The sequence below is a fragment of the Oncorhynchus kisutch genome, linkage group LG5, assembly GCF_002021735.2.
Source record: "Oncorhynchus kisutch isolate 150728-3 linkage group LG5, Okis_V2, whole genome shotgun sequence".
Lineage (NCBI taxonomy): Eukaryota > Metazoa > Chordata > Actinopteri > Salmoniformes > Salmonidae > Oncorhynchus > Oncorhynchus kisutch.
Genome location: NC_034178.2, coordinates 77,474,462 through 77,499,889, shown reverse-complemented (window position 1 = coordinate 77,499,889; position 25,428 = coordinate 77,474,462). Strand labels below are relative to the sequence as shown.

Genomic DNA, 25,428 nt, shown 5'->3' with positions numbered 1-25,428 from the left:
ACTGACTCACTAAACAGAGAACATCCCTACTGCCTCTGATCTGACTGACTCACTAAACAGAGAACATCCCTGGTCATCCCTACTGCCTCTGATCTGACTGACTCACTAAACAGAGAACATCCCTGGTCATCCCTACTGCCTCTGATCTGACTGACTCACTAAACAGAGAACATCCCTGGTCATCCCTACTGCCTCTGATCTGACTGACTCACTAAACAGAGAACATCCCTGGTCATCCCTACTGCCTCTGATCTGGTAGAATCACTAAACAGAGAACATCCCTGGTCATCCCTACTGCCTCTGATCTGACTGACTCACTAAACAGAGAACATCCCTGGACATCCCTACTGTCTCTGATCTGGAGGACTCACTAAACAGAGAACATCCCTGGTCATCCCTACTGCCTCTGATCTGACTGACTCACTAAACAGAGAACATCCCTGGTCATCCCTACTGCCTCTGATCTGGAGGACTCACTAAACAGAGAACATCCCTGGTCATCCCTACTGTCTCTGATCTGGAGGACTCACTAAACAGAGAACATCCCTGGTCATCCCTACTGCCTCTGATCTGACTGACTCACTAAAAAGAGAACATCCCTGGTCATCCCCACTGCCTCTGATCTGACTGACTCACTAAACAGAGAACATCCCTGGTCATCCCTACTGCCTCTGATCTGACTGAATCACTAAACAGAGAACATCCCTACTGCCTCTGATCTGACTGAATCACTAAACAGAGAACATCCCTACTGCCTCTGATCTGACTGAAGCACTAAACAGAGAACATCCCTAATGCCTCTGATCTGGAGGACTCACTAAACAGAGAACATCCCTACTGCCTCTGATCTGACTGACTCACTAAACAGAGAACATCCCTACTGCCTCTGATCTGACTGAATCACTAAACAGAGAACATCCCTACTGCCTCTGATCTGACTGACTCACTAAACAGAGAAAATCCCTCCTGCCTCTGATCTGACTGAATCACTCAACAGAGAACATCCCTACTGCCTCTGATCTGACTGAATCACTAAACAGAGAACATCCCTACTGCCTCTGATCTGACTGAATCACTAAACAGAGAACATCCCTACTGCCTCTGATCTGACTGAATCACTAAACAGAGAACATCCCTACTGCCACTGATCTGACTGAATCACTAAACAGAGAACATCCCTACTGCCTCTGATCTGACTGACTCACTAAACAGAGAACATCCCTACTGCCTCTGATCTGACTGACTCACTAAACAGAGAACATCCCTACTGCCTCTGATCTGACTGAATCACTCAAGAGAACATCCCTACTGCCTCTGATCTGACTGACTCACTAGACAGAGAACATCCCTACTGCCTCTGATCTGACTGACTCACTAAACAGAGAACATCCCTACTGCCTCTGATCTGACTGAATCACTAAACAGAGAACATCCCTACTGCCTCTGATCTGACTGAAGCACTAAACAGAGAACATCCCTACTGCCTCTGATCTGGAGGACTCACTAAACAGAGAACATCCCTACTGCCTCTGATCTGACTGAATCACTAAACAGAGAACATCCCTACTGCCTCTGATCTGACTGAATCACTAAACAGAACATCCCTACTGCCTCTGATCTGACTGAATCACTAAACAGAGAACATCCCTACTGCCTCTGATCTGACTGACTCACTAAACAGAGAACATCCCTACTGCCTCTGATCTGACTGAATCACTAAACAGAGAACATCCCTACTGCCTCTGATCTGACTGACTCACTAAACAGAGAACATCCCTACTGCCTCTGATCTGACTGACTCACTAAACAGAGAACATCCCTACTGCCTCTGATCTGACTGACTCACTAAACAGAGAACATCCCTGCTGCCTCTGATCTGACTGACTCACTAAACAGAGAACATCCCTACTGCCTCTGATCTGACTGACTCACTAAACAGAGAACATCCCTACTGCCTCTGATCTGACTGACTCACTAAACAGAGAACATCCCTGGTCATCCCTACTGTCTCTGATCTGACTGACTCACTAAACAGAGAACATCCCTACTGTCTCTGATCTGACTGACTCACTAAACAGAGAACATCCCTACTGCCTCTGATCTGACTGAATCACTAAACAGAGAACATCCCTACTGCCTCTGATCTGACTGAATCACTAAACAGAGAACATCCCTACTACCTCTGATCTGACTGACTCACTAAACAGAGAACATCCCTACTGCCTCTGATCTGACTGACTCACTAAACAGAGAACATCCCTACTGCCTCTGATCTGACTGACTCACTAAACAGAGAACATCCCTACTGCCTCTGATCTGACTGACTAACTAAACAGAGAACATCCCTACTGCCTCTGATCTGACTGAATCACTAAACAGAGAACATCCCTGGTTATCCCTACTGCCTCTGATCTGACTGACTCACTAAACAGAGAACATCCCTGGTCATCCCTACTGCCTCTGATCTGACTGACTCACTAAACAGAGAACATCCCTGGTCATCCCTACTGCCTCTGATCTGACTGACTCACTAAACAGAGAACATCCCTGGTCATCCCTACTGCCTCTGATCTGACTGACTCACTAAACAGAGAACATCCCTACTGCCTCTGATCTGACTGACTCACTAAACAGAGAACATCCCTACTGCCTCTGATCTGACTGACTCACTAAACAGAGAACATCCCTGGTCATCCCTACTGCCTCTGATCTGGTGGACTCACTAAACAGAGAACATCCCTGGTCATCCCTACTGCCTCTGATCTGACTGACTCACTAAACAGAGAACATCCCTGGTCATCCCTACTGCCTCTGATCTGGAGGACTCACTAAACAGAGGTCATCCCTACTGCCTCTGATCTGGTGGACTCACTAAACAGAACATCCCTACTGCCTCTGATCTGACTGACTCACTAAACAGAAAACATCCCTGGTCATCCCTACTGTCTCTGATCTGACTGACTCACTAAACAGAGAACATCCCTACTGCCTCTGATCTGGAGGACTCACTAAACAGAGAACATCCCTGGTCATCCCTACTGCCTCTGATCTGACTGAATCACTAAACAGAGAACATCCCTACTGCCTCTGATCTGACTGAATCACTAAACAGAGAACATCCCTACTGCCTCTGATCTGACTGACTCACTAAACAGAGAACATCCCTACTGCCTCTGATCTGACTGACTCACTAAACAGAGAACATCCCTGGTCATCCCTACTGTCTCTGATCTGACTGACTCACTAAACAGAGAACATCCCTACTGTCTCTGATCTGACTGACTCACTAAACAGAGAACATCCCTACTGCCTCTGATCTGACTGAATCACTAAACAGAGAACATCCCTACTGCCTCTGATCTGACTGAATCACTAAACAGAGAACATCCCTACTACCTCTGATCTGACTGACTCACTAAACAGAGAACATCCCTACTGCCTCTGATCTGACTGACTCACTAAACAGAGAACATCCCTACTGCCTCTGATCTGACTGACTCACTAAACAGAGAACATCCCTACTGCCTCTGATCTGACTGACTAACTAAACAGAGAACATCCCTACTGCCTCTGATCTGACTGAATCACTAAACAGAGAACATCCCTGGTTATCCCTACTGCCTCTGATCTGACTGACTCACTAAACAGAGAACATCCCTGGTCATCCCTACTGCCTCTGATCTGACTGACTCACTAAACAGAGAACATCCCTGGTCATCCCTACTGCCTCTGATCTGACTGACTCACTAAACAGAGAACATCCCTGGTCATCCCTACTGCCTCTGATCTGACTGACTCACTAAACAGAGAACATCCCTACTGCCTCTGATCTGACTGACTCACTAAACAGAGAACATCCCTACTGCCTCTGATCTGACTGACTCACTAAACAGAGAACATCCCTGGTCATCCCTACTGCCTCTGATCTGGTGGACTCACTAAACAGAGAACATCCCTGGTCATCCCTACTGCCTCTGATCTGACTGACTCACTAAACAGAGAACATCCCTGGTCATCCCTACTGCCTCTGATCTGGAGGACTCACTAACAGAGAACATCCCTGGTCATCCCTACTGCCTCTGATCTGGAGGACTCACTAAACAGAGAACATCCCTGGTCATCCCTACTGCCTCTGATCTGGTGGACTCACTAAACAGAGAACATCCCTGGTCATCCCTACTGCCTCTGATCTGGAGGACTCACTAAACAGAGAACATCCCTACTGCCTCTGATCTGGAGGACTCACTAAACAGAGAACATCCCTGGTCATCCCTGCTGTCTCTGATCTGACTGACTCACTAAACAGAGAACATCCCTGCTGCCTCTGATCTGACTGACTCACTAAACAGAGAACATCCCTACTGCCTCTGATCTGGAGGACTCACTAAACAGAGAACATCCCTGGTCATCCCTACTGCCTCTGATCTGACTGACTCACTAAACAGAGAACATCCCTGGACATCCCTACTGCCTCTGATCTGGAGGGCTCACTAAACAGAGAACATCCCTGGTCATCCCTACTGCCTCTGATCTGGTGGACTCACTAAACAGAGAACATCCCTGGTCATCCCTACTGCCTCTGATCTGGAGGACTCACTAAACAGAGAACATCCCTACTGAATCTGATCTGACTGACTCACTAAACAGAGAACATCCCTACTGCCTCTGATCTGACTGAATCACTAAACAGAGAACATCCTGTCATCCCTACTGCCTCTGATCTGGTGGACTCACTAAACAGAGAACATCCCTGTCATCCCTACTGCCTCTGATCTGACTGATTCACTAAACAGAGAACATCCCTGGTCAACCCTACTGCCTCTGATCTGGAGGACTCACTAAACAGAGAACATCCCTGGTCATCCCTACTGCCTCTGATCTGGAGGACTCACTAACAGAGACATCCCTGTTCATCCTACTGCTCTGATCTGGAGGACTCACTAAACAGAGAACATCCCTGGTCATCCCTACTGTCTCTGATCTGGAGGACTCACAAACAGAGAACATCCCTGGTCATCCCTACTGCCTCTGATCTGGAGGACTCACTAAACAGAGAACATCCCTGGTCATCCCTACTGTCTCTGATCTGGAGGACTCACTAAACAGAGAACATCCCTGGTCATCCCTACTGCCTCTGATCTGGTGGACTCACTAAACAGCAGAACATCCTGGTCATGCCCTACTGCCCTCTGATCTGGAGGACTTACTAAATCAAAGCCACATCCCTGGTCATCCCTACTGCCTCTGGATCTGGTGGACTCACCAAACAGAGAACATCCCCTGGTCATCCCTACTGCCTCTGATCTGGAGGACTCACTAAACAGAGAACATCCCTGGTCATCCCTACTTGCCTCTGATCTGGAGGACTCACTAAACAGAGAACCATCCCTGGTCATCCCTACTGCCTCTGAATCTGACTGACTCACTAAAACAGAGAACATCCCTGGTCATCCCTACTGCCTCTGATCTGGACTGACTCCCTAACAGAGAACACCTACTGCGCTTTGATCTGACTGCCTCACTAAACAGAGAACATCCCTGGTCATCCCCTACTTCCTGGTTGCTGACTCACTAAAAGAGAACATCCATCTGCCCTCTAGATCTGACTGATCTCACTAAAACAGAGAACATCCCTACGGCCTCGATCTGACTGACCCTAACATCCCCCGACTGCCTCTGATCTGACTGACTCACTAAACAGAGAAACATCCCTACTCATCCCTATGCCTCTGATCTGACTGACTCACTTAAACAGAGACATCCCTGGGCATCCCTACTGCTCTGATCTGAACTGACTCACTAAACAGATGAAACATCCCTGGTCATCCTACTGCCCTCTGATCTGGACTGACTCACTAAAACAGAGAACATCCCTGGTCATCCCTACTGCCTCCTGATCTGCTGACCACTAAAACAAGAGAACATCCCTTGGTCATCCCTACTGCCTCTGATCTGGTAGGAATTCACTAAACAGAGAACATCCCTGGTCCATCCCTACTTGCCTCTGGATCTGGACTGACGTCACTAAACAGAGACATCCCCTGGTCATCCTACTGCCTCTGATCTGGTGGACTCACTAAACAGAGAACATCCCTGGTCATCCCTACTGCCTCTGATCTGACTGACTCACTAAACAGAGAACATCCCGAGGTCATCCCTACTGCCTCTGATCTGACTGACTCACTAAACAGAGACATCCCTGGACTCCTACTGCTCTGATCTGGTAGAATCACTAAACAAGAACATCCCGGTCATCCCTACTGCCTCTGATCTGACTGACTCCACTAAACAGAGAACATCCCGGTCAATCCCTACTGCCTCTGATCTGGAAGGACTCACTAAACAGAGAACATCCCTGGTCATCCTACTGCCTCTGATCTACTGACTCACTAAACAGAGACATACCTGGTCATCCCTACTGGCCTCTGATCTGACTGACTCCTAAACAGAGAACATCCCTGTCATCCCTACTGCCTCTGATCTGGAGGACTCACTAAACAGAGAACATCCCTGGTCATCCATACTGCCTCTGATCTGACTGACTCACTAAACAGAGAACATCCCTGGTCATCCCTACTGCCTCTGATCTGGAGGACTCACTAAACAGAGAACATCCCTGGTCATCCCTACTGCCTCTGATCTGACTGACTCACTAAACAGAGAACATCCCTACTGCCTCTGATCTGACTGACTCACTAAACAGAGAACATCCCTGGTCATCCCTACTGCCTCTGATCTGACTGACTCACTAAACAGAGAACATCCCTGGTCATCCCTACTGCCTCTGATCTGGAGGACTCACTAAACAGAGAACATCCCTGGTCATCCCTACTGCCTCTGATCTGGTGGACTCACTAAACAGAGAACATCCCTGGTCATCCCTACTGCCTCTGATCTGGAGGACTCACTAAACAGAGAACATCCCTGGTCATCCCTACTGCCTCTGATCTGACTGACTCACTAAACAGAGAACATCCCTGGTCATCCCTACTGTCTCTGATCTGACTGACTCACTAAACAGAGAACATCCCTGGTCATCCCTACTGCCTCTGATCTGACTGACTCACTAAACAGAGAACATCCCTACTGCCTCTGATCTGGAGGACTCACTAAACAGAGAACATCCCTGGTCATCCCTACTGCCTCTGATCTGACCTGACTCACTAAACAGAGAAACCGGACATCCTACTGGCCCTCTGATCTGGAGGGGCTTCACTAAACAGAGACTATCCCTGGTCATCACACTGCTCTGATCTGGTGGACTCACTAAACAGAGAACATCCCTGGTCATCCCTACTGCTCTGATCTGGAGGACTCACTAACAGAGAACATCCCTACTGAATCTGATCTGACTGACTCACTAAACAGAGAACATCCCTACTGCTCTGATCTGACTGAATCACTAAACAGAGAACATCCCTACTGCCTCTGACTCTGACTGACCACTAAACAGAGAACATCCCTACTGCCTCTGATCTGACTGACTCACTAAACAGAGGAACATCCCTACTGCCTCTGATCTGCTGAATCACTAAACAGAGAACATCCCCTACTGCCTCTGATCTGACTGACTCACTAAACAGAGAAAATCCTACTGCCTCTGATCTTACTGACATCACTAAACAGAGAACATCCCTGGTCATCCCTACTGCCTCTGATCTGACTGACTCACTAAACAGAGAACATCCCTGGTCATCCCTACTGCCTCTGATCTGGAGGACTCACTAAACAGAGAACATCCTGGTCATCCCTACTGCCTCTGATCTGGAGGACTCACTAAACAGAGGAACATCCCTGGTCATCCTACTGCCTCTGATCTGGTGGACTCACTAAACAGAGAACATCCCTGGTCATCCTACTGCCTCTGATCTGACTGACTCACCTAAACAGAGAACATCCCTGGTCATCCCTACTGCCTCTGATCTGGAGGACTCACTAAACAGAGAACATCCTGGTCATCCCTACTGCCTCTGATCTGGTGGACTCACTAAACAGAGAACATCCCTGGTCATCCCTACTGCCTCTGGTCTGGAGGACTCACTAAACAGAGAACATCCTGGTCATCCCTAGTGCCTCTGATCTGGAGGACTCACTAAACAGAGAACACCCCTGGTCATCCTACCTGCCTCTTGATCTGACTGACTCACTAAACAGATGAACATCCCTGGTCATCCCTACTGCTCTGATTGACTGACTCACTAAACAGAGAACATCCCCTACTGCCTCTGATCTGACTGAATCACTAAAACAGAGAACATCCCTACTGCCTCTGATCTGACTGACTCACTAAACAGAGAAAATCCCTACTGCCTCTGATCTGACTGACTCACTAAACAGAGAACATCCCTACTGCCCTCTGATCTGACTGACTCACTAAACAGAGAACATCCCTGGTCATCCCTACTGCCTCTGATCTGACTGACTCACCTAAACAGAGAACATCCCTACTGCCTCTGATCCTGACTGACTCACTAACAGAGAACATCCTGGTCATCCCTTACTGCCTCTGATCTGACTGACTCACTAAACAGAGAACATCCCTGGTCATCCCTACTGCCTCTGATCTGGAGGACTCACTAAACAGAGAACATCCCTGGTCATCCCCACTGCCTCTGATCTGGAGGACTCACTAAACAGAGAACATCCCTGGTCATCCCTACTGCCTCTGATTGGAGGACTCACTAAACAGAGAACATCCCTGGTCATCCCTAGTGCCTCTGATCTGGGGGACTCACTAAACAGAAGAACACCCCTGGTATCCCTACTGCTCTTGATCTGACTGACTCACTAAACAGAGAACATCCCTGGTCATCCCTACTGCCTCTGATCTGACTGACTTCACTAAAAAGAGACATCCCTACTGCCTTCTGATCTGATGACTCACTAAACAGAGACATCCCTACTGCCTCTGATCTGACCTGAATCACTAAACAGAGACATCCCTACTGCCTCTGATCTGACTGACTCACTAAACAGAGAACATCCTACTGCTCTGATCTGACTGACTCACTAAACAGAGAACATCACCTGGTCATCCCTACTGCCTCTGATCTGACTGACTCACTAAACAGAGAACATCCCTATGCCTCTGATCTGACTGACTCACTAAACAGAGAACATCCCTGGTCATCCCTACCTGCCTCTGATCTGACTGACTCACTAAACAGAAGAACATCCCTGGTCATCCCTACTGCCTCTGATCTGGAGGACTCACTAAACAGAGAACATCCCTGGTCATCCCCACTGCCTCTGATCTGGAGGACTCACTAAACAGAGAACATCCCTGGTCATCCCTACTGCCTCTGATCTGGGTGGACTCACTAAACAGAGAACATCCCTGGTCATCCCTACTGCCTCTGATCTGACTGACTCACTAAACAGAGAACATCCCTGGTCATCCCTACTGCCTCTGATCTGGAGGACTCACTAAACAGAGAACATCCCTGGTCATCCCTACTGCCTCTGATCTGGTGGACTCACTAAACAGAGAACATCCCTGGTCATCCCTACTGCCTCTGATCTGGAGGACTCACTAAACAGAGAACATCCCTGGTCCATCCCTACTGCCTCTGATCTGACTGACTCACTAAACAGAGAACATCCCTACTGCCTCTGATCTGACTGACTCACTAAACAGAGAACATCCCTACTGCCTCTGATCTGACTGACTCACTAAACAGAGAACATCCCTACTGCCTCTGATCTGACTGAATCACTAAACAGAGAACATCCCTACTGCCTCTGATCTGACTGACTCACTAAACAGAGAACATCCCTACTGCCTCTGATCTGACTGACTCACTAAACAGAGAACATCCCTACTGCCTCTGATCTGACTGACTCACTAAACAGAGAACATCCCTACTGCCTCTGATCTGACTGACTCACTAAACAGAGAACATCCCTACTGCCTCTGATCTGACTGACTAACTAAACAGAGAACATCCCTACTGCCTCTGATCTGACTGAATCACTAACAGAGAACATCCCTGGTTATCCCTACTGCCTCTGATCTGACTGACTCACTAAACAGAGAACATCCCTGGTCATCCCTACTGCCTCTGATCTGACTGACTCACTAAACAGAGAACATCCCTGGTCATCCCTACTGCTCTGATCTGACTGACTCACTAAACAGAGAACATCCCTGGTCATCCCTACTGCCTCTGATCTGACTGACTCACTAAACAGAGAACATCCCTACTGCCTCTGATCTGACTGACTCACTAAACAGAGAACATCCCTGGTCATCCCTACTGCCTCTGATCTGACTGACTCACTAAACAGAGAACATCCCTACTGCCTCTGATCTGACTGACTCACTAAACAGAGAACATCCCTACTGCCTCTGATCTGACTGACTCACTAAACAGAGAACATCCCTGGTCATCCCTACTGCCTCTGATCTGGTGGACTCACTAAACAGAGAACATCCCTGGTCATCCCTACTGCCTCTGATCTGGTGGACTCACTAAACAGAGAACATCCCTGGTCATCCCTACTGCCTCTGATCTGACTGACTCACTAAACAGAGAACATCCCTGGTCATCCCTACTGCCTCTGATCTGGAGGACTCACTAACAGAGGTCATCCCTACTGCCTCTGATCTGGTGGACTCACTAAACAGAACATCCCTACTGCCTCTGATCTGACTGACTCACTAAACAGAAAACATCCCTGGTCATCCCTACTGTCTCTGATCTGACTGACTCACTAAACAGAGAACATCCCTACTGCCTCTGATCTGGAGGACTCACTAAACAGAGAACATCCCTGGTCATCCCTACTGCCTCTGATCTGACTGAATCACTAAACAGAGAACATCCCTACTGCCTCTGATCTGACTGAATCACTAAACAGAGAACATCCCTACTGCCTCTGATCTGACTGACTCACTAAACAGAGAACATCCCTACTGCCTCTGATCTGACTGACTCACTAAACAGAGAACATCCCTACTGCCTCTGATCTGACTGACTCACTAAACAGAGAACATCCCTACTGCCTCTGATCTGACTGACTCACTAAACAGAGAACATCTCTACTTGCCTCTGATCTGACTGAATCACTAAACAGAGAACATCCCTGGTTATCCCTACTGCCTCTGATCTGACTGACTCACTAAACAGAGAACATCCTGGTCATCCCTACTGCCTCTGATCTGACTGACACACTAAACAGAGAACATTCCTGGTCATCCCTACTGCCTCTGATCTGACTGACTCACTAAACAGAGAACATCCCTGGTCATCCCTACTGCCTCTGATCTGGAGGACTCACTAAACAGAGAACATCCCTGGTCATCCCTACTGCCTCTGATCTGGAGGACTCACTAAACAGAGAACATCCCTGGTCATCCCTACTGCCTCTGATCTGGTGGACTCACTAAACAGAGAACATCCCTGGTCATCCCTACTGCCTCTGATCTTGACTGACTCACTAAACAGAGAACATCCCTGGTCATCCCTACTGCCTCTGATCTGGAGGACTCACTAAACAGAGAACATCCCTGGTCATCCCTACTGCCTCTGATCTGGTGGACTCACTAAACAGAGAACATCCCTGGTCATCCCTACTGCCTCTGATCTGGAGGACTCACTAAACAGAGAACATCCCTACTGCCTCTGATCTGGAGGACTCACTAAACAGAGAACATCCCTGGTCATCCCTGCTGTCTCTGATCTGACTGACTCACTAAACAGAGAACATCCCTGCTGCCTCTGATCTGACCTGACTCACTAAACAGAGAACATCCCTACTGCCTCTGATCTGGAGGACTCACTAAACAGAGAACATCCCTGGTCATCCCTACTGCCTCTGATCTGACTGACTCACTAAACAGAGAACATCCCTGGACATCCCTACTGCCTCTGATCTGGAGGACTCACTAAACAGAGAACATCCCTGGTCATCCCTACTGCCTCTGATCTGGTGGACTCACTAAACAGAGAACATCCCTGGTCATCCCTACTGCCTCTGATCTGGAGGACTCACTAAACAGAGAACATCCCTGGTCATCCCTACTGCCTCTGATCTGACTGACTCACTAAACAGAGAACATCCCTACTGAATCTGATCTGACTGACTCACTAAACAGAGAACATCCCTACTGCCTCTGATCTGACTGACTCACTAAACAGAGAACATCCCTACTGCCTCTGATCTGACTGACTCACTAAACAGAGAACATCCCTACTGCCTCTGATCTGACTGACTCACTAAACAGAGAACATCCCTACTGCCTCTGATCTGACTGACTCACTAAACAGAGAACATCCCTACTGCCTCTGATCTTACTGACTCACTAAACAGAGAACATCCCCGGTCATCCCTACTGCCTCTGATCTGACTGACTCACTAAACAGAGAACATCCCTGGTCATCCCTACTGCCTCTGATCTGGAGGACTCACTAAACAGAGAACATCCCTGGTCATCCCTACTGCCTCTGATCTGGAGGACTCACTAAACAGAGAACATCCCTGGTCATCCCTACTGCCTCTGATCTGGTGGACTCACTAAACAGAGAACATCCCTGGTCATCCCTACTGCCTCTGATCTGACTGACTCACTAAACAGAGAACATCCCTGGTCATCCCTACTGCCTCTGATCTGGAGGACTCACTAAACAGAGAACATCCCTGGTCATCCCTACTGCCTCTGATCTGGTGGACTCACTAAACAGAGAACATCCCTGGTCATCCCTACTGCCTCTGATCTGGAGGACTCACTAAACAGAGAACATCCCTGGTCATCCCTAGTGCCTCTGATCTGGAGGACTCACTAAACAGAGAACACCCCTGGTCATCCCTACTGCCTCTGATCTGACTGACTCACTAAACAGAGAACATCCCTGGTCATCCCTACTGCCTCTGATCTGACTGACTCACTAAACAGAGAACATCCCTACTGCCTCTGATCTGACTGACTCACTAAACAGAGAACATCCCTACTGCCTCTGATCTGACTGACTCACTAAACAGAGAACATCCCTACTGCCTCTGATCTGACTGACTCACTAAACAGAGAACATCCCTACTGCCTCTGATCTGACTGACTCACTAAACAGAGAACATCCCTACTGCCTCTGATCTGACTGAATCACTAAACAGAGAACATCCCTACTGCCTCTGATCTGACTGACTCACTAAACAGAGAACATCCCTACTGCCTCTGATCTGACTGACTCACTAAACAGAGAACATCCCTACTGTCTCTGATCTGACTGACTCACTAAACAGAGAACATCCCTGGTCATCCCTACTGCCTCTGATCTGACTGACTCACTAAACAGAGAACATCCCTACTGCCTCTGATCTGACTGACTCACTAAACAGAGAACATCCCTACTGTCTCTGATCTGACTGACTCACTAAACAGAGAACATCCCTGGTCATCCCTACTGCCTCTGATCTGACTGACTCACTAAACAGAGAACATCCCTACTGCCTCTGATCTGACTGACTCACTAAACAGAGAACATCCCTACTGCCTCTGATCTGACTGAATCACTAAACAGAGAACATCCCTACTGCCTCTGATCTGGTGGACTCACTAAACAGAGAACATCCCTACTGCCTCTGATCTGACTGACTCACTAAACAGAGAACATCCCTACTGCCTCTGATCTGACTGACTCACTAAACAGAGAACATCCCTACTGCCTCTGATCTGACTGACTCACTAAACAGAGAACATCCCTGGTCATCCCTACTGCCTCTGATCTGACTGACTCACTAAACAGAGAACATCCCTACTGCCTCTGATCTGACTGACTCACTAAACAGAGAACATCCCTGGTCATCCCTACTGCCTCTGATCTGACTGACTCACTAAACAGAGAACATCCCTGGTGATCCCTACTGCCTCTGATCTGGAGGACTCACTAAACAGAGAACATCCCTGGTCATCCCCACTGCCTCTGATCTGGAGGACTCACTAAACAGAGAACATCCCTGGTCATCCCTACTGCCTCTGATCTGGTGGACTCACTAAACAGAGAACATCCCTGGTCATCCCTACTGCCTCTGATCTGACTGACTCACTAAACAGAGAACATCCCTGGTCATCCCTACTGCCTCTGATCTGGAGGACTCACTAAACAGAGAACATCCCTGGTCATCCCTACTGCCTCTGATCTGGTGGACTCACTAAACAGAGAACATCCCTGGTCATCCCTACTGCCTCTGATCTGGAGGACTCACTAAACAGAGAACATCCCTGGTCATCCCTAGTGCCTCTGATCTGGAGGACTCACTAAACAGAGAACATCCCTGGTCATCCCTACTGCCTCTGATCTGACTGACTCACTAAACAGAGAACATCCCTACTGCCTCTGATCTGACTGACTCACTAAACAGAGAACATCCCTACTGCCTCTGATCTGACTGACTCACTAAACAGAGAACATCCCTACTGCCTCTGATCTGACTGAATCACTAAACAGAGAACATCCCTACTGCCTCTGATCTGACTGACTCACTAAACAGAGAACATCCCTACTGCCTCTGATCTGACTGACTCACTAAACAGAGAACATCCCTACTGCCTCTGATCTGACTGACTCACTAAACAGAGAACATCCCTACTGCCTCTGATCTGACTGACTCACTAAACAGAGAACATCCCTACTGCCTCTGATCTGACTGACTCACTAAACAGAGAACATCCCTACTGCCTCTGATCTGACTGACTCACTAAACAGAGAACATCCCTGGTCATCCCTACTGCCTCTGATCTGACTGACTCACTAAACAGAGAACATCCCTACTGCCTCTGATCTGACTGAATCACTAAACAGAGAACATCCCTACTGTCTCTGATCTGACTGACTCACTAAACAGAGAACATCCCTGCTGCCTCTGATCTGACTGACTCACTAAACAGAGAACATCCCTACTGCCTCTGATCTGACTGACTCACTAAACAGAGAACATCCCTACTGTCTCTGATCTGACTGACTCACTAAACAGAGAACATCCCTGGTCATCCCTACTGCCTCTGATCTGACTGACTCACTAAACAGAGAACATCCCTACTGCCTCTGATCTGACTGACTCACTAAACAGAGAACATCCCTACTGTCTCTGATCTGACTGACTCACTAAACAGAGAACATCCCTGGTCATCCCTACTGCCTCTGATCTGACTGACTCACTAAACAGAGAACATCCCTACTGCCTCTGATCTGACTGACTCACTAAACAGAGAACATCCCTACTGCCTCTGATCTGACTGAATCACTAAACAGAGAACATCCCTACTGCCTCTGATCTGGTGGACTCACTAAACAGAGAACATCCCTACTGCCTCTGATCTGACTGACTCACTAAACAGAGAACATCCCTACTGCCTCTGATCTGACTGACTCACTAAACAGAGAACATCCCTGGTCATCCCTACTGCCTCTGATCTGACTGACTCACTAAACAGAGAACATCCCTACTGCCTCTGATCTGACTGACTCACTAAACAGAGAACATCCCTGCTGCCTCTGATCTGACTGACTCACTAAACAGAGAACATCCCTACTGCCTCTGATCTGACTGACTCACTAAACAGAGAACATCCCTACTGCCTCTGATCTGACTGACTCACTAAACAGAGAACATCCCTACTGCCTCTGATCTGACTGACTCACTAAACAGAGAACATCCCTACTGCCTCTGATCTGACTGACTCACTAAACAGAGAACATCCCTGGTCATCCCTACTGCCTCTGATCTGGAGGACTCACTAAACAGAGAACATCCCTGGTCATCCCTACTGCCTCTGATCTGACTGACTCACTAAACAGAGAACATCCCTGGTCATCCCTACTGCCTCTGATCTGACTGACTCACTAAACAGAGAACATCCCTACTGCCTCTGATCTGACTGACTCACTAAACAGAGAACATCCCTGGTCATCCCTACTGCCTCTGATCTGGAGGACTCACTAAACAGAGAACATCCCTGGTCATCCCTACTGCCTCTGATCTGACTGACTCACTAAACAGAGAACATCCCTACTGCCTCTGATCTGACTGACTCACTAAACAGAGAACATCCCTGGTCATCCCTACTGCCTCTGATCTGACTGACTCACTAAACAGAGAACATCCCTACTGCCTCTGATCTGACTGACTCACTAAACAGAGAACATCCCTACTGCCTCTGATCTGACTGACTCACTAAACAGAGAACATCCCTGGTCATCCCTACTGCCTCTGATCTGACTGACTCACTAAACAGAGAACATCCCTACTGCCTCTGATCTGACTGACTCACTAAACAGAAAACAGGTTTTTCCTTTATTTGTACTATTTTCTATAATGTCGAATAAAAACTATGAAAACTATGAAATAACACATATGGAATCATGTAGTAACCAAACTAATCTAAATATATCTTATATTATTATTATTATTATTATTATTATATTATATTTGAGATTCTTTAAAGAATCCCTTTGTTCTTTGTTGTTCTTATACATTTAGCATATTCATTTATCTGTATCACTATTAGGGGATCAGCGTTAATATGCGGACAGATTATCGTTCAATAAATGCCATTGTCTGGATCCTTTCCAATCCCCCTTATATTTTGGGGGTAAATATATATATTTATATACATATCCACATATATTTGAGCAATAAGGCTTGGGTGTGGTATATTGCCAATATACCACAGCTAAGGGCTGTTCTTGGCATGGCGCAAAGCAGAGTGCCTGGATACAGCCCTTAGCCGTGGTATATTGGCCATATACCAAAGCCCAGAGGTGTCTTATTGCTGTTATAAACTGGTTACCAACCGAATTAAAGCAGTAAAAAATAAATGCTTTGTCATAACCGTGGTATACGGTCTGATATACCAGGGCTGTCAGCCAATCAGAATTCAAGGCTCGAACCACCCAGTTTATAAATATATATATAAATACACATACATACATATACACATACATACAAATACACATGCATACATACAAATACACATACATACAAATACACATACATACAAATACACATACATACATATACACATACATACATATACACATACATACATATACACATACATACATATACACATACATACAAATACACATACATACATATACGCATACATACATATACGCATACATACATATACACATACATACATATACACATACATACAAATACACATACATACATATACACATACATACATATACACATACATACATATACACATACATACAAATACACATACATACAAATACACATACATACATATACACATACATACATATACACATACACATACATACATATACACATACATACAAATACACATACATACATATACACATACATACATATACACATACATACATATACACATACATACATATACACATACATACATATACACATACATACAAATACACATACATACAAATACGCATACATACATATACACATACATACAAATACACATACATACAAATACGCATACATACATATACACATACATACAAATACACATACATAAATACACGTTTTATTTTGCTACTCTTGGCATTCTCTCAACCAGCTTCACCTGGATTGCTTTTCCAACCATCTTGAAGAGTTGGAGTTCCCACACATGCATACATATACACATACATACAAATACGCATACATAAATACACTTTTTATTTTGCTACTCTTGGCATTCTCTCAACCAGCTTCACCTGGATTGCTTTTCCAACCATCTTGAAGAGTTGGAGTTCCCACATATGCTGAGCACCTTGGCTGCTTTTCCTTCACTCTGCGGTCTAACTCATCCCAAACCATCTCAATTGGTTCTGAGGTCGGGTGATTGTGGAGGCCAAGTCATCTGATGCAGCACTCCATCACTCTCCTTCTTGGTCAAATAGCCCTTACACAGCCTGGAGGTGTGTTGGGTCATTTTATTGTTGAAAAAGTGAAAATAAAAAAATAATTGGTGCGTTCATATGTATTCACCCCCTTTGCTATGAAGCCCCTAAATAGGATCTGATGCATCCAATTACCTTCAGAAGTCACATAATTAGTTAAATAAAGTCCACCTGTGTGCAATCTAAGAGTCACATGATCTCAGTATATATATACACCTGTTCTGAAAGGCCCCAGAGTCTGCAACACAACTCAGCAAGGGGCAACACCAAGCAAGCGGCACCATAAAGACCAAGGAGCTCTCCAAACAGGTCAGGGACAAAGTTGTGGAGAAGTACAGATCAGGGTTGGATTATAAAAACATATCTGAAACTTAGAACATCCCAGAGCACCATTAAATCCATTATTTAATGAAATAATATGGCACCACAAGGTGTTGGTAAAGCCCCACCTTATCTCAGCTCACTGGTCACCATAGCAGCACGCGCTCCAGCAGGTATATCTCACTGGTCACCCCCAAAGCCAATTCTTTCTTTGGTCGCCTCTCCTTCCAGTTCTCTGCTGCCAATGACTGGAACGAACTGCAAAAATCTCTGAAGCTGGAGACTCTTACCTCCCTCACTAGCTTTAAGCACCAGCTGTCAGAGCAGCTCACAGATCACTGCACCTGTACATAGCTCATCTGTAAATAGCCCATCCAATCTACCTCATCCCCATACTGTATTTATTTATTCATCTTGCTCCTTTGCACCTCAGTATCTCTACTTGCACATTCATCTTCTACACACCCTACCATTCCAGTGTTTATTTGCTATATTGTAATTACTTCACCACCATGGCCTATTTATTGCCTAACCTCTCTTATCCTACCTCATTTGCACATGCTGAATATAGATTTTTCTACTGTATTATTGATTGTATGTTTGTTTATTCCATGTGTAACTCTGTTGTTGTATGTGTCGAACTGCTTTGCTTTATCTTGGCCAGGTCGCAGTTGCAAATGAGAACTAGCATATCTGGTTAAATAAAGGTGAAAAACAACAAACCTGCGAAGAGAGGGCCGCCCACCAAAACTCATGGACCAGGCAAGGAGGGCATTAATCAGAGAGGCAACAAAGAAACCAAAGATAACCCTAAAGGAGCTGCAAAGCTCCACAGCGGAGATTGGAGTATCTGTACATAGGACCACTTTAAGCTGTACACTCCACAGAGCTGGGCTTTACGGAAGAGTGGCCAGAAAAAAGCCATTGCTTATAGAAAAAAATAAGCAAACACATTTGTGGTTCGCCAAAAGGCATGTGGGAGACTCCCAAAACAAATGGAAGAAGGTAATCTGGTCAGATGAGACTCAAATGTTGCTTTTTGGCCATCAAGGAAAACCCTATGTCTGGCACAAACCAAACACCTACCATCACCCCGAGAACACCATCCCCATGGTGGTGGCAGCATCATGCTGTGGGGATGTTTTTCCATTGGCAGTGACTGGACAACTGGTCAGAATTTAAGGAATGATGGATGGCGCTAAATACAGGGAAATTCTTGAGGGAAACCGGTTTCTCTCCAGAGATGAGAGACTTCGACGGAGGTTCCCCTTCCAGCAGGACAATGACCCTAAGCATACTGCTAAAGTAACACTCGAGTGGTTTAAGGGGAATCATTTAAATGTCTTGGAATGGCCTCGTCAAAGCCCAGACCTCAATCCAATTGAGAATCTGTAGTATGACTTAAATATTGCTGTACACCAGCGGACCCTATCCAACTTGAAGGAGCTCGAGCAGTTTTGCCTTGAAGAATGGGCAAAAATCCCAGTGGCTAGATGTGCCAAGCTTATAGAGACATACCCCAAGAGACTTGCAGCTGTAATTGCTGTAAAAGGTGGCTCTACAAAGTATTGACTCTGGGGGGGGTGAATAGTTATGCACGCTCAATTTCTGTTTGTCTTATTTCTTATGTTTTACAATAAAAATGCATATTCAAAGTGGTAGGCATGTTGTGTAAATCAAATGACACAACACCCCCCCCCCCCCCCCAAGAGACTAATAGTTTATACTTGTAATGTGAAGAAAGAGACTAATAGTTTATACTTGCAATGTGAAGAGAGAGACGAATAGTTTATACTTGTAATGTGAAGAAAGAGACTAATAGTTTATACTTGCAATGTGAAGAGAGAGACGAATAGTTTATACTTGAAGCTAAACGTTCTGATCTGTTGCATCAGCCTCATTGCGTAAAACATTTTTTTTAATGCTAGTGGTTGTATTAATTTGGGATCTATTGCATCCCACAACTGTCCCAGACTATGTTTGGAATATTTATTTATTACACAGAATAGGTAAACTGTTGTACTATTGAAGATAGTAGACTGACATAGGCTAGTACTTTTGATGTTTGTTAGGCCTAGTCATCTTGTTGGCTGACGAAAAGTAAATGTGGACCGTTATCTTCAATGTGCATGTCGGAATTGGATAAGGATGCTTGCAGTTGCATCCCCAATGTGTCGGTCTTCACATGTAGCCTGTGAGAAAGACCAGATCAGGTGATGGAGAGCCGTGTGAGTGAAGTGCGTCGGAGCAGGCAGCAGGGAGAAGGGCTGCAGGGAGAAGGGCTGCAGGGAGCAGGCAGCAGGGAGAAGGGCTGCAGGCAGCAGGCAGCAGGGAGAAGGGCTGCAGTGAGAAGGGCTGCAGGCAGCAGGGAGAAGGGCTGCAGGCAGCAGGCAGCAGGGCAGCAGGGAGAAGGGCTGCAGGGCAGCAGGGAGAAGGGCTGCAGGCAGCAGGCAGCAGGGAGAAGGGCTGCAGTGAGAAGGGCTGCAGGCAGCAGGGAAAAGGGCTGCAGGCAGCAGGGAGAAGGGCTGCGGCAGCAGGCAGCAGGGCAGCAGGGAGAAGGGCTGCAGGCAGCAGGGAGAAGGGCTGCAGGCAGCAGGGAGAAGGGCAGCAGGCAGCAGGGAGAAGGGCAGCAGGCAGCAGGGAGAAGGGCAGCAGGCAGCAGGGAGAAGGGCAGCAGGCAGCAGGGAGAAGGGCTGCAGGCAGCAGGGCAGCAGGCAGCAGGGAGAAGGGCTACAGGCAGCAGGGAGAAGGGCTGCAGGCAGCGGGCTGCAGGCAGCAGGGAGAAGGGCTGCAGGCAGCAGGCAGCAGGGAGAAAGGCTGCAGGCAGCAGGGAGAAGGGCAGCAGGCAGCAGGGAGAAGGGCAGCAGGCAGCAGGGAGAAGGGCTGCAGGCAGCGGGCTGCAGGCAGCAGGGAGAAGGGCAGCAGGCAGAAGGGCAGCAGGGAGAAGGGCTGCAGGCAGCAGGGAGAAGGGCTGCAGGGAGAAGGGCAGCAGGGAGAAGGGCTGCAGGCAGCAGGGAGAAGGGCTGCAAAAGGCATGGATTTTTTAAAGGGTGCATTATGGCCACACAAAGGGGATGCCACCAGGAAATTTGAGGCATTATTAAAAATGTGTTTGATTTGAAATATGAACCCTGGTAATATGATGAAATATTTTTTTTTTTTATTTAACTAGGCAAAAACTAGGCAAATACTTATTTACAATGACAGCTGACCCTGGCCAAACCCGGACGACGCTAGGCCAATATTGTGCCGCCCTATGGGACTCCCAATTATGCCCAGATGTGATGAAGCCTGGATTCAAACCAGGGACTGCAGTGACGCCTCTTGTACTGAGATGTCTTAGACCGCTGCACCACCTGGGAGGCCTGAACACTGGTAATATGATAAAAAGCAGAACAGTAATTTATGTTAGATGTGAACACGGGTGATATTGATTGATTTAGGAATCAACCATTCTGTTTTAAACAGGGTGCCTGTGAGAATCATGTGGGTTGTTTTTACTGGTGGGGATTGCGGTAGTAGTGGTCACCTGGGATGGGGTTAGCGGGTGCTGCAACATTGCCCACTTCTGATTCTGCAGCTGCGAGCTGGTCCTACAGGTGATGCCCATTCTGCCGCAGAGGCTGGTCCTACAGGTGATTTCTTCATTCTGAGCAAGAGGCTGGTCCTACAGGTGATGCCCATTCTGCCGCAGAGGCTGGTCCTACAGGTGATGCCCATTCTGCCGCAGAGGCTGGTCCTACAGGTGATGCCCATTCTGAGGAAGAGGCTGGTCCTACAGTTGATGCCCATTCTGAGGAAGTGGCTGGTCCTACAGGTGATCCCCATTCTGCCGCAGAGGCTGGTCCAGGTTTCCATCATCATCCTCAGGCTCCACAAAGTCCTGGTTGCTGAGGCAGATGTGCAGCATTCAACCACCTCAGACACAAAGCTAGGCTTCACCTCCAGGCCTTCATGATGGAGCTTCACAGGGTCTTCATTATCCTGAAGGACCACTCCACCACATTCCTCGCCTTGGAATGCTTTGCATTGTAGGTGGCCTCCACTACACCCATCACTGGCTGCCTGTAGGGTCATTATACAGATGGGCTCGGCCAGGCAGAGTCCATCCCTTAGGATGGAGGGTAAAGGACTGTTACAGGACCCTGGCGTCGTGCACAGACCCGGGGAAGGCAATGTAGATGAACCTGCACCTGTGGTCACAGATGGCCTGTAGCTGATATGAATAAAACTCATGATCCCACCACTGACCCTATGGATGACATGGAGCACTGTGGTCCGGTGGACATCAAATGCCTCGGACACAACACGATACGAAGTGGCACTGGCCAGCCATTAGAGAAACAGGAGGATTCCAAGGTCTGGCCCCAGACATGGTCCTGGTCTTCATGCTGCAAGGCCTCTACCAGCCTATCAAAAGAGGGTCATTCAGAAGTGGGGCTTGAGGTCAAGGTCGTCTAGGATGGGTACATTGGGATTTAGCAGTAGGGTCCTCTGCCACCAGTCTGTGATGAGAAAAGGCAACTTTACCAAATTGAAACAAAATAAAAAGCTTTCACATGATTTGATACGTAGGCCTATTCTGCCATGTGTGTATATTATTGAATGTAGCCTATAGGCTACACTAAACGACATGTTCTAATATTATAATCCAAGTACATGTATCAAATTGACAATGAACTTGGCTACATACAGACCAGTACAGTGTAATAATTGACTTAGAATGTGGCCTACCTACATTTGCATTTTGGTCAAGGAGAATAAAGCGCCTCAACAGTGCCCTCCTTTGACCAGATGCCTGTCGTCTCCTCCTCCTTCCAGCCTCGGTCTTTTGAACAGCCAATGGCAGTTCATCATTATAGCCAGGACAACAAATACAGCTGCCATGAAAGCTAAATATATGTCTAACAACGACAGATAGACAGTAAGGACTATGAGATGTGGTGAGTGTCTGTCTCAAGTCTCATACAGTGAACGGTGTGCCGAGTGGAGTCACAGAGGGTTTAACATACTATAACAATGGACACAAATGGACACTTCCTATACAGACAAACAACGACACATCCAATACAGACGGAGGAAAACATTGATTGACTTGATTTATTCACATCATTCTCAGCTAAGCGGTATAGTCGTCGTGTGTTCTCAATGGACATTGTTAATGAAGTTGTAAGATGTCTAGATAGTCATTTGTTATGCTAACAAGCTAGCATCAACCTCCAATAGACAGGCGAAGTGCTAGTACACTTGACTGAAATGACACCGTGCGTTTACAGTATACTAAAAATGAACTAATAGAATATACTCATGAAGTATGTAGTATACAGTATGTTAGCATGGGAACACAGGTCTTTGTTTGTCCTTGGCTGTCCCTTCGATGCCCCCTCAACTGAACCTACACTGCCTTTACAGACTAACTTGCCTCAACTTGATCCCAAACCGACCGACATGCTTCCAATCTCCCTCATTTACATATTTATTTGTTGTCTTACTTTTGATGCGCTTTGAGATCCTTTGAAAAGTGAAAGAGTGTATTAATGATTATATCTGTAACTCTGCCTAGTAGGTATACTGTGTTTGTTAATGCTTAGAGACATTTATTTAAGAGGACCACAATGGAAATACCGTTTCAAACTTTTTGTGTCATCCTCAATGATTTAAAATGGCTTTATCCACATGAGGTTTTATTGTGTTTTAAATGATCAAATAGATCTAACTACATATCTATCTATCATACTACGTATATATCTATCTAACTACATATCGATCTATCTTACTACCTATATCTAACTACCTACATATCTATCTATCTATCCTACTACCTACCTATCTATCCTACTACCTACCTACCTTACTACCCATCTACCCATCTATCTATCCATCTTACTACCTACATGTCTCTCTATCTATCTTACTACCTACATGTCTCTCTATCTATCTTACTACCTATATCTAACTACCTACATATCTATCTATCTATCCTACTACCTACCTATCTATCCTACTACCTACCTACCTTACTACCCATCTACCCATCTATCTATCCATCTTACTACCTACATGTCTCTCTATCTATCTTACTACCTACATGTCTCTCTATCTATCTTACTACCCACATATCTAACTACCCAGCTATATATCTATCTATCTTACTACCCATCTATCTATCTACCCATCTAAATATCTATCCAACAACATAGCTATCTATCTTACTACCCATATCGATCTATATCTACCCATCTAAATATCTATCCAACAACATATCTACCTACCTACCTACCTACCTACCTACCTACCTACCTACCTACCTACCTACCTACCTACCTACCTATCTAGCCATCTATCTATTCAATTCAAGGGGCTTTATTGGCATGGGAAAAATGTGTTAACATTGCCAAAGCAAGTGAGGTAGATAATATACAAAAGTTAAATAAACAATAAAAAATTAACAGTAAACATTACACATACAGAAGTTTCAAAATAATAAAGACATTACAAATGTCATATTATACACATATATATTATACACACATATACATATATAGCTCAAAAAAAATAAAGGGAACACTTAAACAACACAATGTAAGTCCAAGTCAATCACACTTCTGTGAAATCAAACTGTCCACTTAGGAAGCAACACTGATTGACAATAAATTTCACATGCTGTTGTGCAAATGGAATAGACAACAGGTGGAAATTATAGGCAATTAGCAAGACAACCCCAATAAAGGAGTGGTTCTGCAGGTGGTGACCACAGACCACTTCTCAGTTCCTATGCTTCCTGGCTGATGTTTTGGTCACTTTTGAATGCTGGCGGTGTTAGCATGAGAGAGAGTCTACAACCCACACAAGTGGCTCAGGTAGTGCAGCTCATCCAGGATGGCACATCAATGCGAGCTGTGGCAAGAAGGTTTGCTGTGTCTGTCAGCGTAGTGTCCAGAGCATGGAGGTGCTACCAGAGGACAGGCCCTAGGACAATTTTGTTTCTGGTGTCCTTTGACAGCTCTTTGGTCTTGGCCATAGTGGAGTTTGGAGTGTGACTGTTTGAGGTTGTGGACAGGTGTATTTTATACTGATAACAAGTTCAAACAGGTGCCATTAATACAGGTAACGATTGGAGGACAGAGGAGCATCTTAAAGAAGAAGTTAAAGGACTATGAGAGCCAGAAATCTTGCTTGTTTGTAGGTGACCAAATACTTATTTTCCACCATAATTTGCAAATAAATT

General features: G+C 46.2%; 1 protein-coding gene across 4 annotated transcripts in view; it reads right to left on the bottom strand.

The window, feature by feature from the left end:
- LOC109885879 (protein tyrosine phosphatase domain-containing protein 1) overlaps positions 1–25,428 on the bottom strand; it is a 105,826-nt gene that overhangs the window by 54,234 nt on the left and 26,164 nt on the right. Inside the window, exon 2 of one of the 4 annotated variants that reach the window (XM_031825875.1) lies at positions 21,730–22,705. The exons of 2 other annotated variants lie outside the window; for them this stretch is intronic. The gene's annotated coding sequence lies outside the window, so the exon portion shown is untranslated. Of the gene's footprint in view, positions 1–21,729; positions 24,004–25,428 lie in introns of those variants that run through there. One more of the 4 variants, XM_031825876.1, reaches the window with a different exon arrangement.